The 14,011-nt window shown below is 47.9% G+C and overlaps 1 long non-coding RNA gene across 2 annotated transcripts; it reads left to right on the plus strand.

The window, feature by feature from the left end:
• The first annotated feature begins 2,848 nt into the window (after nucleotides 1-2,848).
• LOC130544556 (uncharacterized) lies at nucleotides 2,849-13,214 on the plus strand. Of its 2 annotated transcripts, XR_008960932.1 has the most exons (3): nucleotides 2,849-3,714; nucleotides 6,668-6,857; nucleotides 10,943-13,214. It is a non-coding gene; the product is annotated as an uncharacterized LOC130544556 (long non-coding RNA). The 2 variants fall into 2 exon arrangements; XR_008960933.1 differs by lacking the exon at nucleotides 10,943-13,214 and having other exon boundaries at nucleotides 6,668-7,683.
• Nucleotides 13,215-14,011: the final 797 nt, after the last annotated feature.

Raw genomic sequence — 14,011 nt, forward strand, 5'->3', positions numbered from 1 at the left:
CTTTCTCTCAACCTTGAACTGGGTTTCTTTTAAAGATGCACGTGGATTTTTGTATTTACCATAATCTCTTGTGTGTTTTAGTATAAAATATATTTTTTCAATATTTCAATTCTTAAGCAAACCTGACTCCCCTGCCCTGGGGTCATCACCCCCAGGGTCCCTGGTCACCTACATCAACACAGGTCCTGGCAGCTGGGGAGCGTGGGGTGAGGCTGGTGACAGGTGAGCTTCCTCACCTCCCAGATGCCGTTTCCTCAGCCGTGAAGGGGGGAGAGGGACATGAAGATTCGGTGCAATTAGGTCATGAAACCTTGCAAATGTGCTAGACGCAGGCTGACTACTAGTGAGACCCAAATGCTGCCTGTGTGCCTCCCGCAGAGCCCACCCACCCTCCAGGCCCCCTCCCCATGCCAGGACCAAGCAAACCGGAGAATCCCGTTTCTGCCATCAGGCACACGGAGGCAGGTTCTGAGGGCCGGGACCCTGGTCTCGGTTTCTGGCCTGTCTCTCAGGGGCTCCCGAGCCTGTCTGGGTCAGGCTCTCTGTCCCCCCTCGTTCTGCCCAGCATCTGAGGGGCCAGCTGTCTCTTCATGCACACAGGCCAGTCTTTCGAAAGGGGACGTGCCAGGACACCTGGGGGGCTCAGTCAGTTAAGCGTCTGACTCTTGGTTTCGGCTCGGGTTGTGATCTCAGGGTTGTGAGATCGAGCCCCGTGTCAGACTCCCTGCTGAGGGGAGAGTCTGCTTGAGGTTCTCTCTCCCTCTCCCTCTGCCACTATGGTTCACGTGTGCTCTCTCTCGCCCTCTTTCTCTAAAATAAATCAATAAATCTAAAAAACAGTGCCACCTCCTCCTGGGAACCACCCTGTCTCGGTCCTCGTTCAGCGAGATTTTCACAACATCTGGCCCCGGTGTGCCCGGCGGGGGGCTGTGCTGGGGCAGACAGACCGCAGCTCAGTGGTGTCGCTGCCTTCCCATCTCCGTGCTTGGAAACGCCATGGCAGGCCGTGCACCATCTCAGGGCTCTCCCATAGGGGAAACGGGATGCCGGCCTCGCCCCTTGCAGGGTGTTGCTGGATGGATGCCAGCTTCTATTCCTATGCCGGGATTTCTCTAGTTGCTCCAAAGCTTCGGAACCAGCCCCAGCCAGCAGGACGCCCTCAGGTGGACAACCCAGACATTGAGCCGGGTGGGAGGGCCCCAGACCCCCACCGGTGGCTCTCTGCTGTCCGCTCCCCTGACACCTCTCTACTCCTTCCGCCCGGGCTCTGTGTCCTGGCTCTTTGTGTCTGTGACCTTGGGGGAGACACTGGATGTCCTGGGCATCCTGCCCCATGCCATGTGATGAGGGCACATATTTCAGGGTCTTGAAAGATGAAGATGAGAAAATGGGTGGACAACCCCCTAGGTGGGTAAAGCCCGCTCCTGCTTCCCTTCCCAGCCCCATCAGTCTCCCCGCCCCAGGTCCTGAGACTCTTCCCAGGTTGCTTCCCAAATCAGCGTGTTGAGTGTGCCTCTGCTTCCTGTTGCCAGTCACCGTGCAGACGCATGCGCCCTGGAGTGGGGGCCCAGCGTGCTCCGTGGCCAACGGATGGCGTTAATGAGGCGTTTCCATGTCTGGGTAGCGGAGCTTCCTTAGGGGCGCGGAAAGAAGCTCTTGTATAGACTCACTCACTCATCCCTTCATTCCTTCATCCCGAAGTGTTCACGGAGCGCCTACCATGCCCGGTCCTGCTCCGGGCCCTGGGATACAGCAGCAAACCATGCAGCTAAAATTCACGCCAGGCAGTTAACAAACGGCAGAGTGGTATAGCTCAGGTCACGAGACGTGTCCTGAAGGGAGGAAAGCAAGACCACGCTCACGGACGTCTAGTTCGGGCAGCAGCATCACGGAGGACCTTGGCCAGAGGGGAAGCGATAGCGTGAACCACCCCGAAGCCTGCACAGATCAGTCTGGGCCTAGGTCACAGCAGGTGCCAAGGCCCTGAGGCAGGGACATGTGTGTCTGGCAAGGCCCACGGCCCTGGATGAAGGGCAGCACGGCTGCAGAGAAGGCACTGTGGGGAGAGGGAACGGGGGCTTTGGAACCAGGCCCAGGCCACAGGACCCAGGAGACCTTAGAGAATAGTGGGGCTGTTGCTGCAAGTGGAAGGACAGGCTCTGCCGAGAGCACGGCTTGATGGGACTCATGTTCCACAGAGACCCCCCGGCCACCGTGTGCAGGACAGACGGCTGCGGCCAGGACCTCCTCCCTCCTGTCTGTGCATTCTTCTCATGGGAAGGGGGTTCGACATACCAGAAGCCTCATGGAAATAAACACGTCTGTCCGGGCAAATCTGGTCTTTGAAGCATTGGGACCAAACTGGCTTCTTGTCTTCCAAGGCACCAGGAGATCTATCCAGACGTGAGCTAGTCTAGACGGAACCTTCCCTTCGGTGGCTAACTGCGCTTCCGGGGTCCTCGTAGATGTTGGCCATCTGCTCCCCGTGATCACAAAGGGGCTGCTCTCGCAGGGAGCACGCTAGCCTTAGCAGCGCGAGCTCAGACCGCCGCACCAGGCCCACCGGCGACAAACCCGCCTCGAGTCCAGATGCTTGCTTTTCTGTTTTCTGCTCTTCCTAAAGGAAGACTCTGTTGATGAAGGAAGCCGTGTGCGGTCTCCCTCCGGTCTTAGCTCCTGAAGTTAAGTACCTGCTCCCCATTGGTCCGCAGCGCAATCCTTCCCGCTTTTATACAGTTTAGGGCTGGCTGTGCGTGCTGGACAGGAGCCGAACAAACTTCTTCCTCCGTGTCCTGTTCAGGTCACGTACATGCTCGAAGCACTGCCCATTTGTGACGTCTGTGTTTTTGTAAAACGTTAGTGCAAAACGGCTCTGTTGGCTCCATTTGGGCTGTGGGTTGGGCTTCCATCTCACAGGCCAGTTCCCGAATATATGGCGCTCTGGTGTCCCTGGAAAGGTACCTGCCCCGTCTCCGCGTGGACTCTGCCAGCATTCCCGGCCCAGCATCTGCGACGCGGTCCCTCCCCGGCCCCGCGGTGATCTAACCGGGGGCGCCCTACACGCGGCTCTGCGGGAAACTCACGGAGCACTCAGGTCTGTAAAATATTGAGCGTCTGCTTCTCCTAGATTTTTATTGTAATACTTACTCTTTCAAAGAACACATTTTGGTTTTGAGTTTCTTTACGTCTGGTCTGTAAACCCCACGTAGGTTCTGACAGTTTCATCTGCCTCTTCAGCTCCTGCTACGTCGCCAGGAGCCCCGTACGCGGTGTTAGCCCTTCCCCGTCGTCACCTGTGGCTGCAACACGGAGCTCCGCGACAGCCTCAGGGCTCCAGGGACCCCGCTCCACACCCTCTTGTGTCACTGCTGTGGCAACACTTGGCTCAGGGTCATTCGGCCCACTTGTGCTGCATTGCGAAAGACCGCACCTTGTCGCAATCGCTCCGGCAGGCCTAAAAATAATGCACATTTCACTTCCCTAATTTAGCTTATGAATAATGGTAAAGTGTACATTTTTAAAAAGGCCTAATTAAATTTAAAGCAATCGTAAAAGCAACAGATTATAACAATAATTACATACTCGTATTTTCTCAGATTTTTATATACTTTGGAGTACTGTTGGTGAAGTAACCTTGAAATACTAATGGTTGTGCTGTGGACATTGTACCTGTGATAGCCACAGAGCACCCTGCAGGGGACTCCACTGTGCAAGGTCAGTCACATCCTGATGGCCTGTACCTGCGCCGTGAGGGGTCCAACCAGCACAGGCTTGCATGGGGTGGGGGCGTTTGGACAGAACTGGCCGAGGAGTGTGGGGGAGGGGATGGTCTAGAAGTGTGGGGGAGGGGATGGTCGAGGAGTGTGGGGGAGGGGATGGTCTAGAAGTGTGGGGGAGGGGTGGCTGAGGAGTGTGGAGGAGGGGATGGTCTGTGAGTGTGGGGGAGGGGATGGTCGAGGAGTGTGGGGGAGGGGATGGTCAAGGAGTATAGGGACGGGTGGTACAGGGATATGGGGGAGGGTGGTGCAGGGGCGTGTGGAGGAGGAGCGGTCCATCCAATAGGGTGAGGGAGTGAGGGCAAGGTTGGTGAGTGTGTATGTGCGGTCAGAACTGGAACGGTGAATGATGACAAGTAATTTGGCAGAAAGGAAGGAGGGAGGGCCAAGGGCAGGGAGACGGCGGTGAGACCAGGATGTGCCGGATCAGCATGAGGAGGGGCAAGGTGGGTCAGGAGGTGCTGGGAATCCATCGTGGAGCACGCCATGTGCTGGCAGGGATGACTTTCAGGGTCCTGGAGGCGATAGTCCCCCGGCGTCATGGGAGCGCGGCCAGGGCCAAGAGGAAAGATGCCTAAGCCTCAGAGCTCCTGGAAGGGTGGTGTTGTTTACATGCGTGTGTATCTGCTCCCCCACCCTCCCCTTTCTCCCCTCTCCTTCTCCTCTTCCTCCCTCCCCTTCCTCCCTCCCCTTCCTCCCTCCCCTTCCTCCCTCCCTCCTCCTTTTACCTTCCTCCCATCCCTCTCCCTCTTCCTTCCTTCCCCCTTCCCTTTTCTCCCCTCCCCTTCCTCACCTCTCCCCTCCCCTTCCCTTTGTCTCTCCCCTCCCTCCCCCCACCTCTTCACTCCTCTCCCCTCCTCTTTGTGTCTTTCCCCAAAGTTCAGCTGATGGTGTTTTCACATCAGGGCTCCTGGCAATGAATGAGTCACTATTAATAAGTATTATTATTAAATAATAACACAAACTAATTTGTAAATGTTAACAGTGGAGGGTAACAGAGAGATGGTGATTACTTACCAAAATACGTATATTTGAGAATTTGCTTACCTCACCTCTTTGAAATTGACCTTAGAATTCTGATACATGAGATTTCCGCCTGTCGGTTATTTGGAATACAATGAAATAGGCACTGTAGAAACTGCCATTCGAGTATTTATTGTCTCATTTCTATTTAATCAAAAATTCAGAAGTGTCGAGATGTGCGGGCCGTGTCTGAGAGCTCTGATAGACCGAGGGATAAACATTAATTATACATCAGGGGAGGTGATAAATGGGCCGTGACGCTGAGATGAAGCCCCACCACCCCGAAGAGGAAGCCAGCCTGGAAGGAGAGGGTGCTTGGAGGTGGAGAAGCTGAGAAAGTCTGCGGGCCGGCCGCGGGGCCTCAGCAAGGTGCACGCAGGGCGGGACAGGGTGGAGACCTGCTGTGCCAGCGGCATCTCGCACGACCACGGTCCACGCGGGGCCGGCAGACATGAGCACGCGGATGAGCAACAGGCAGGGGCGCATCTGTGGGCGCCCACTCGCCCCGCCAGTGACCGTCTATGCCGTTTCTCACGCCCGCCACCGAAATCCGACCTGCTGCGAGCTTATTAGGAACCCTCTGCTTAGCTCATGGAATGAGCTTTGCTGGCGCATGGAATGCTGAGCTGGTTATTACATATCGATGCCGCTGTCCAGTAGTTACAGCAAATGATGGGTCAAATGGGGGGCACGAGAGGAAGCAACAAGCACGGTTCCCAAGGGCCCAGCTGTCCTGGTGTCATCCCAGGGTCCAGCACCGTGCTGGCGCACGGCAGGAATGTAGTCGGAAGCCTGGGGAGTGAAGGAAAGCAGGCAGGCAGGCCAGCAGGCCAGCAGGCGACTCTTAGCAGTCAAATCGTGGGGAAGGGCGCTAAGAGGAAGGGAGCTGTAGAAAGGCCGCGGGAGGCATGGAGCCCAGCTCAGCCGGCCTCCCTCCAGTGGGGCCTTCCAGCAGGAGTTTGGGGCTGATCTGCTCCTAAAGTGACTGCATGCAACCCAGATCACCACACTGAGAACCATCCACCTCGGCCTCTGCTCAGGCAAAAACACGCCCATTTCCCTTGGACCTGAACCCCGATGCCAGACAGTGTCCTGTTTGTCCTGGCCGCGGCAGAGCCACACAGGTGCCGGAGCCCGCCCAGGACACGATTTTCCCAGGATGGGAGTCTCGGATTTCTTGTGTTCAGTGACAGCCCCATGCCCAGTGTTCAGGTAGCTCAGCCTGGGGCCCTGTCACCGTTCGTGCGTAAAGCCAGGAGACAGCGGTGTGGACGAGAAGCCTCAGAGACGGTTGTTGGCACAAATGACGTTCTTGTGATAGCTCTGCCTGGTTTCTAGACACGGGTCGGATGGAGGTCTGGGCCCAGCTCATGTGTTGCTCGGCAGGCACCGAGGTGCTCAGTGGGTACTGGGCCATTCCCGGCACAACCCACAGGGCCACGGATTCCTCAGGTGCCCTGGCAGGTGCGGGGATGCGAGGGTTTGAACAAAGACAGGAGCATGTAAGGGTGGTGGGCCCTCCCGAAGGGTAATGAAGGACTGCGGGCCATTGGTAAGAGTTGGCGGCTGTGCCTCGGAGCCCGCGGCCAGCCCCGGTCTCCAGCAGTGGCAGGGCAGACTCCGCTTCACTGACTGAGCCACCCCGGCGCCCCATAGCAGTGGCTTGTTCTCTGCTCATGACATGGTATTCCACTGCATAAATATACTCTATTTATTCAACCTGTTACTGGAGGACATCTGGAATGAAGGAAAACATTCCGTGTTCAGCTGTTAAAATACTGTTGCTGTGACTATTTTGGTAAACACGTGTGTCTATCCTCTGGGTACACACTTACTTTTTAAAAAGACCTTATTTATTTATTTGACAGAGAGAGAGCACAAGCAGAGGGAACAGCAGAGGGAGAGGGAGAAGCAGACTCCCCACTGAGCAGGGAGCCCGATGCAGGTCTCCATCCCAGGACTCCGTTATCATGACCTGAGCCGAAGGCAGACGCTTCACCGACTGAGCCGCCCAGGCGGCCCTGGTCTACACGTACGAAGGAATCATTGGATTATAGAGTATGTGTACGCATAGTTTTTGTAAATACTGCCGAGAGTTTTCCAAAGTGACTGTGCCCATCACACTCATAGAGCAGAGTGTCAGGCTTCTCTCTGTCCCACGTTTTCTCCAACACTTAGCGTGTGCATATATATATTTAAACTTCTAGGCATTTTGGTGAATGAGTAGTGGAACTTCACTGTGGTTTTAATTTCCCTGATGACTAATTATATTGTGCACCTTTCACATGCTTGTTTCCTTTTGTATATCTTTATTATGAAAAATACATCTAATATTTTTCTAATTTTTTGGTGGGGTCTTCTTATTGGCTGGATAAAGTTCTTTTTATGTTCTGGATATAAGTTCTGTCTTGGTTCTTACAAACATCCTCTCCCACGTTACAGCTGGACTTCATTCTCCTTTTTGTGTGTTTTGATTAATCGGCGTTATTCACCTTAATGAAGTAAAATTTGTAAATCTTTTCCTCTTAGCTATTCGTTTTTATGTCTTCTTTAAGAAATCCTCACTGAGATCAAGGTCATGAAAATATTTTATTTTTTCCCGGGAACTTATTTTTTACTGTTCACTTTGAGACTTGTGGCTTTTTGGAGTTGAATTTTGTGTATGGTGTGAGATAGGAGTCAAAGTTTATTTTTATTATGTTGAATATCAGTCAGGAACACCACCATCGGCTTAAATCACCGCTTTTCTCCACTGCATTGTGGTGATGTTTGTCATAAACCACGTGGATCCGTTTCTGGGCTTTTGATTCTGTTATTCTGGCTATTTGTCATCCTCGCTTCCTTTTTTGTTTATTTACACTTAAAAATAAATCCTTTTATCAGATAGTACGTGTCCTTCACTGGGACGGCTCAGCAATGCCATAGATACGTTGACATTTCTCTCCTCAGTCCTGGCGGGTTCAGCGGCTTCTGGACCAAATGAAGTGGTTTCAGTGATTCTGGGCTGATTTGCAGGCAGGAACTCAGAGGTCCTGAGACTAGCGATGAGTCCCATCTGCTCTATCCTTCAGCTGTTCAAGTCTTCCCACACGGGGTTCCGGGCACTGGGAGCAAAGGTATGTGATTCCCGTCAGGCCTTGGCCCCAAACAAATAATTGTTGTTTTGAGCCCCTGAGTTTTGGAGGAGTTTGTTGAGCCGCAATCGATAACTGGGTCACCCAATTTTAATCTTCTTCAAAATCATCTTGCCTATTCTTGATGTTTCACATTTTGTTATAAATTTTAGAATTGGCTTGTCAGTTTTTACCAGAAAGGTTGCTGGGATTTTGATGAGAATTGCCTGGACTCTGTAGATTTATTGAAAAGAATTGACATCTCCAGACCTTTAACTCTAGAGAACAAACTGATGGTTACCAGAAGGGAGGTGGGCAGGGGCGGGGGTTAAATAGGTGATGGGGATTAAGGAGCGCACCTGTCGTTGGACGAGGACCAGGTACACTATGGAATTGTTGAATCACCATATCGTATACCTGAAACTAATATAACGCTGTATGTTAACTAACTGGAAATAAAAACAAAACAAAACAAAACAAAAGGAATAGACATCTTAACAATATTGAGGCTTTCAGTCAATGAACGTGATCTGTCATTGTGTTTATTTAAAGTGTCTTTGATTTCTCCCAGAAATGATTGCAGTTTTCTGTATACAGGAATATGTAACAATATAACATGGGGATAATATAATAAAAATATAATATTGTCATTATTCTCAGATACACAGTGTTTAGGGATGCTATTCTATTTTATACAATATAGTTTTAACTTTTCATTTTCTAATCCTTCGTGGGTTGTATATAGTGTATATTCTTTGTAGCTGGAGAAGATGCCCTGTATGATTTCAATCTTTGACACTTAGTGAGAATTATTTTATTGCCCAGCATATGGTCTAGGTTGAAGCTGTCCCACTCGAGGGCAGCCACATTCTGTTGTGGCTGCTGCAATGTTCTATATGCGTCAACTCAGTAACTGTTCTTCAGTTTGTTCAACTATTCTATGTCATTACTGACTTTTGATCTGCTTGTTTCATCAGCAGAGAGAAGCAAGTTAAAACTTCAGCTATAATTGCGGATTAGTCTTTCTCTCCAGTCTTTTCTGTTACTTTTTGCCTTTATATTTTGAAGCTATTTTTTAGTTATGTGCAAATTTAGAGTTTGACCTTGTAGATTCACCAATTTTTCATTGTGAAATATTTTCTTTTACTGCTACTTACCCTAAAGTCTACTTTGTCTGATATTAGTATAACATCACCAGTTTTCTTTTAATTAGCCTTTTCTTTTGTTAGTCTCTGCTGTTATAGTTACGGTGTGCCTCATGTATTTAGTTTATAGTTATTTTTTAAATTTGATCTCACAGTTTTTGCATTTTATTTATTTTTTTTAAAGATTTTATTTATTTATTTGAGAGAAAGAGCAAGAGAGAGAGCATAAGCTGGGGGGGAGGGGCAGAGAGAGAGGGAGAAGCAGACTCCCCACTGAGCAGGGAGCCCACTGTGGGGCCCCATTCCAGGACCCTGAGATCATGACCTGACCTGAAGGCAGCTGCTTAACTGACTGAGCCACCCAGGTGCCCCATCTTTGCATTTTAAGTAAAGGGTGTAGTCCATTTACATTTAATGTCATTGCTGCTATTTTAGGTTTAAATCTACCATCTTGCTATTGGAATTTTATTAATGCATTTTGTTCCTTATCTTTTTTTCCCTTATTACCTTCTTTTAAATTGATGCATCATTTTTATTATTCTATTTTTTGGATCAATTAACATTTTAGTAATTTATACTTTTTTATTTTCCTTCAGTTGTTTCCCTAGAGATTACAGCATGCATCCTTGACATATCATTATTAGATTCACCCATAAATTAGAAGATTTATCATTTTGTGGACAATGTGAGGACTTTGCAATGCTTTAATCCTACTTACCCCTCTCGACTTTGGTACTATTGTTATAAGGAAATTTAATTCAACACATATTCTTAAACCCTTTCTATTATTGTTTTAAACACCCAATGATCCTTTAGGTTTAATCTTAATTTTAGCACTTTCCAGTTTCTTCTGGCATTGCCATATTTCCACCTGGCATTATTCTCCTTCTCCCTGAACAACCTCCTACAGTTTATTTGAGGGTCTGCTGGTAATCAATTCTCTGTTTTTGTTTCTCTGAAAAGTTTTTAATATACCTTTTTAAGGGATGTTGACATAGATATAGAATTTTTGTTGGTAGTATTTTTTTTAAATCATTTTAAAGATGTTATTCCTCATCACATTCTGGTTTCAATAATGTCTGTGGAAAAGTACTCTCAGTGTTATTGCTTCTATGACAGTAACGTATCTTTTTTACTCTGGCTGTTTTTTTTTTCCCTTTTGTTTTTGTTTCTCTGCAGTTTTACTATGATGCATGGTGTATTCTTCCTTTTGTGTGTGTGTGTGTGTGTGTGTGTGTGTGTGTGTGTGTTTTCTCTGTTTAGGGTAATTTATCACTTTTGTAAAACTCTCAGTAGGTGCATTTTCAAATATTGCTCTTGCCCCAATATCCCTGTTATAGCTCCTTCTGGAAATTCAATTACATACATGGTAGACTTTTTCACCATGTCCTATATGACTTATTTTCTTTCCTTGTGTTTCCAACCACTTTTTTTCTATGCTTCAATCTGAAGTATTTTCCTGTGACCTCTCTTCCGATTTACCGATCTTCTCTTCTGCTATATCTAATTTGCTTTTAAATTAATCTATGAAATTGCTACTTCTGTTATTATATTATTATTTTTGTTGTTCTAATATTTCCAACTGAGTATTTTTATAGAATTCAACTTCTCTGATGAAATTAATTTTTCATCTGTTTTCTTGAACATCTTAATCATACATATTTAAATTCTGTGCTAAATAACTCAAATGCCTGGATTATCTGTAGCATTGTTCTCGTGGCCTATATTTTTCTCTTTTTTTTCTGTCGTTTGGCACTATTTCCTGGCATGCTTGTAATTTTTGACTGAATGTGAACTATTACATGTGAAGAATCGTAACCTCCTGAATGATGTTATTGTTTTCCAGAGACAAATTACTGTTCTTCTTCTTTTTTTTTTTTTTCAGACAGATGAGTTTGGGAGGATCACCATTACCCACATAAGGTGTTCTATTTGCAGTTTGCCCATACTTCCGGGGCTCAACTGAAGCCTGGTGGACCTGAACAATTTTTGTCATTCCAGTTCCATAAGGCTGTTGTAATCCCAGCTCAATCCTCTAACCTCACAGAAGCTGCTCTCTGACTGATCTTTCTTTCTTTCTTCCTTCCTTCCTCCCTCCCTCCCTCCCTCCCTCCCTCTCTCTCCCTTTCTTTCTTTCTTTCTTTCTTTCTTTCTTCCCCCCCTTTCTTCCCTCTCTTCCTCCCCCCCCTTCCTTCCTTCCTTCCTTCCTTCCTTTTCTCTGACTGGTTTCTTCAGGTCTCACCCTGAGTCATGCATCTTAGGCTTTGGGAAATGTCTCAAGGGAAATTGCAGAGTTCTAGGCTCACTTCTTTGTGATTCTTTTTTCCTCTGGATCTTGTGCTCACGCCGTGGCTGCTTTGGTAGCCCCAAACTCCAATTTAGTTTCTAAACTGCTGCAAGCTCCAGCCCACTCTTTCCTCTGTGTGTCTTGTGCTGCCAACCAGCAATCATACCCGAGAGGGAAGGGGTTTCACCGTGGGCTCACCTCTGTGCACTTCCCTTCCTTCCAGGACCTTGACTCCTGATGTCCTGGCTGCCTTGGTTGGTCTCTAGGAACTTCCAACAGCTGCTTGCATGCATGTGTTGGCCTCTGTAAATCAGGAGGATTAGACTGAAACCAGCTCTGTCACAGCCAGAAGTTGGCTTTTGAATTCACATTTCCTGTGCTGGCTTGTGTTTTATTGGCTTAAGAAATTGCTAAAACTGATGTCAGTTTTCCATGAGGCTCATTTATCTTTCTGTCAACTCCAGAGCATATGATACTTGGCTGTCCAGGAGTGAAATGACATCGAAGGAGGCTTTACAGCAGAGATCACCCAGAACACCAGGCCCCTGGGACTCACACCTTCGATATGTTTAGTTTAGTGGAGACTCTAATTGCATGTCTATATTTAGTACCTAAGGCTTCCCATCCATGATACTTCTTCCTCACTATTAAAAACTATTAGAATCTGCTATTTACCACCTTGCCAACTCCTCCCCAGGCAACACCAGGAAGATCGCACTTCCTCTCTGGGCCTCAGTTTCCCCTTCTATAAGGTGAGCAGGCGGTTTAGAGTATCTGAGGTGTATTTTCTTGACCCACTGTCTCCTAGTTTTATTTGGCTTTAGCCATTGCAGTGAGATCTACTCAAAGGGCTTGTTGATTTGATGCAGGCACCGGACATGAGTGAGTAATCTTTTGAGCCTTACTGTTCTTGGCTAAAGGACAGAACATGTGTCCACCATGGTTTGGCATCCACCTTGACTAATATTGGCAATGTGATTACAATTTAATGTTTGCTTAATTAAAGCGTTTGCTCCATTTTTGTTGAGTACATGGTGGAGAGGATTTCCCCACCCCACTGTTGTCTACTAGCATTTGGATGTGCAATGCTAACATATAGGTTTCTGGAGCCAGTCAAAAATAATTCTTTGCTCATGCTTAGGTTTTCTATAGTGGAACCAGTTGGTTTTGCTTCTACAGCTGACTGCTTACACCTTGTAGAATTATGAGTTTGGGTCATGTCTCCTATTAAAGTCTGCCAATGGCTTCCCATATCTTAGAATAAAATCTCAGAGCCTTGGCATGGTCTTCTTGCTCTTCCTCATCTGCACAATCTCTTCATGATGCCCTAGCTCCCCAGACCTCTTCCAGATCCTCCACTTCAGGGACTTGGCCTGTACTGTCCCCCCTTCCTTGGGATGTGCCTTCTTTCCTTCCTTCAGCTCTTGGGCTCCATGTGACTCCTTAGAGGACTTCCCTGTTCCCTGATGGAAGGAGGGCACCTTGTCATTCTCTCTCACATCCTATTCTTTTCCTTTGTAGCTCCCATCATAATGTGACATTAGGTAAGCATTTGTGGGAATATTTGTCAATTCATTTTTCAGTTTAAATATTGAATTGATACAAAAGAATAGTTAACATCTATGTGCAAGGAATAATTGTAATATGTTACATGCGTGTGAATCACCCCCAGATTAAGTTCTGGAGCCCCTCTATGTGCAGGTGCAGGGATCTTCCCACCCCCATCCTGGATGTGATTGTCACCCTGAGTTCAGTATAATCCCCTTTGTGTTTCATTTTGTTTTACTACATTATTTATATGCCCCTAGACAGCGTGTGTTTAGTTTTGTGCATTCTAAAACTTCCTATAAATAAAACCACACTGAACATATGCTTTCTGACTATGCATAATGTCCTAGATATCCATCCACACTGGCGCATTTAGTTGGAATTAACGCTGGGAGATAACATTCTGACATTTGAGCTGATCACAGGTAACGTATCTTTTCTATTCTGGATGGACATTTACATTGTTCCGAATGTTTTGGTCTTGGAGGACAGCGTGGGTGCCTTCTTCCCCTCACATCTAGAGTGGCCATCTCTGATGCCAAAGCACTTTCAAAGGGTTGTCCTCAATCTTGGGCTTTCTGGCCAGCTCCATGGCATGTGGGGCAGGGCTGGTCTCCCCACCATCTTCTCTATGTAATGGATTCTCTTTAAATACTAACTGAGAGAACAGGGATAAGTGGATGACAAAACAATTCTGGTGGTCTCATCAAGCCCAGGCTTTCAATGAGTTTAAAATGCTGGTGACACACTTTCTACATCACTTGCCTAACCTTGTTCTGTGTTAGCCTGAGTGATGTCCCCATGTCCCCGACCCTCAACCTGGCTCAACTGTAGTCACCATTTTCACCACCTCCTGAATCTCACACCATGTCTTTCCAACATGGGAGTCATTCTTGGCCCTCTTTCTTACCACCCTCCCCAAACATTTCTGAACCAGACCTTGCAGATCACCCCAAGTATTCAACTTGGTTTATGTTCCCACCTCCTTCCTGCCACTACAGTGTGGTGTTGGCTGATTCAGTGCCCGGATGGTGTCTCTTTCATACACATGAACCCCAGAAGTGGTCAGGGTTTGTTTGGAGCAGACAGGGGAGTGTGGATGGGAGAGGGTTGGACCCC

This window comes from Ursus arctos, unplaced genomic scaffold, assembly GCF_023065955.2.
Source record: "Ursus arctos isolate Adak ecotype North America unplaced genomic scaffold, UrsArc2.0 scaffold_1, whole genome shotgun sequence".
NCBI classification, from domain to species: Eukaryota; Metazoa; Chordata; class Mammalia; order Carnivora; family Ursidae; genus Ursus; species Ursus arctos.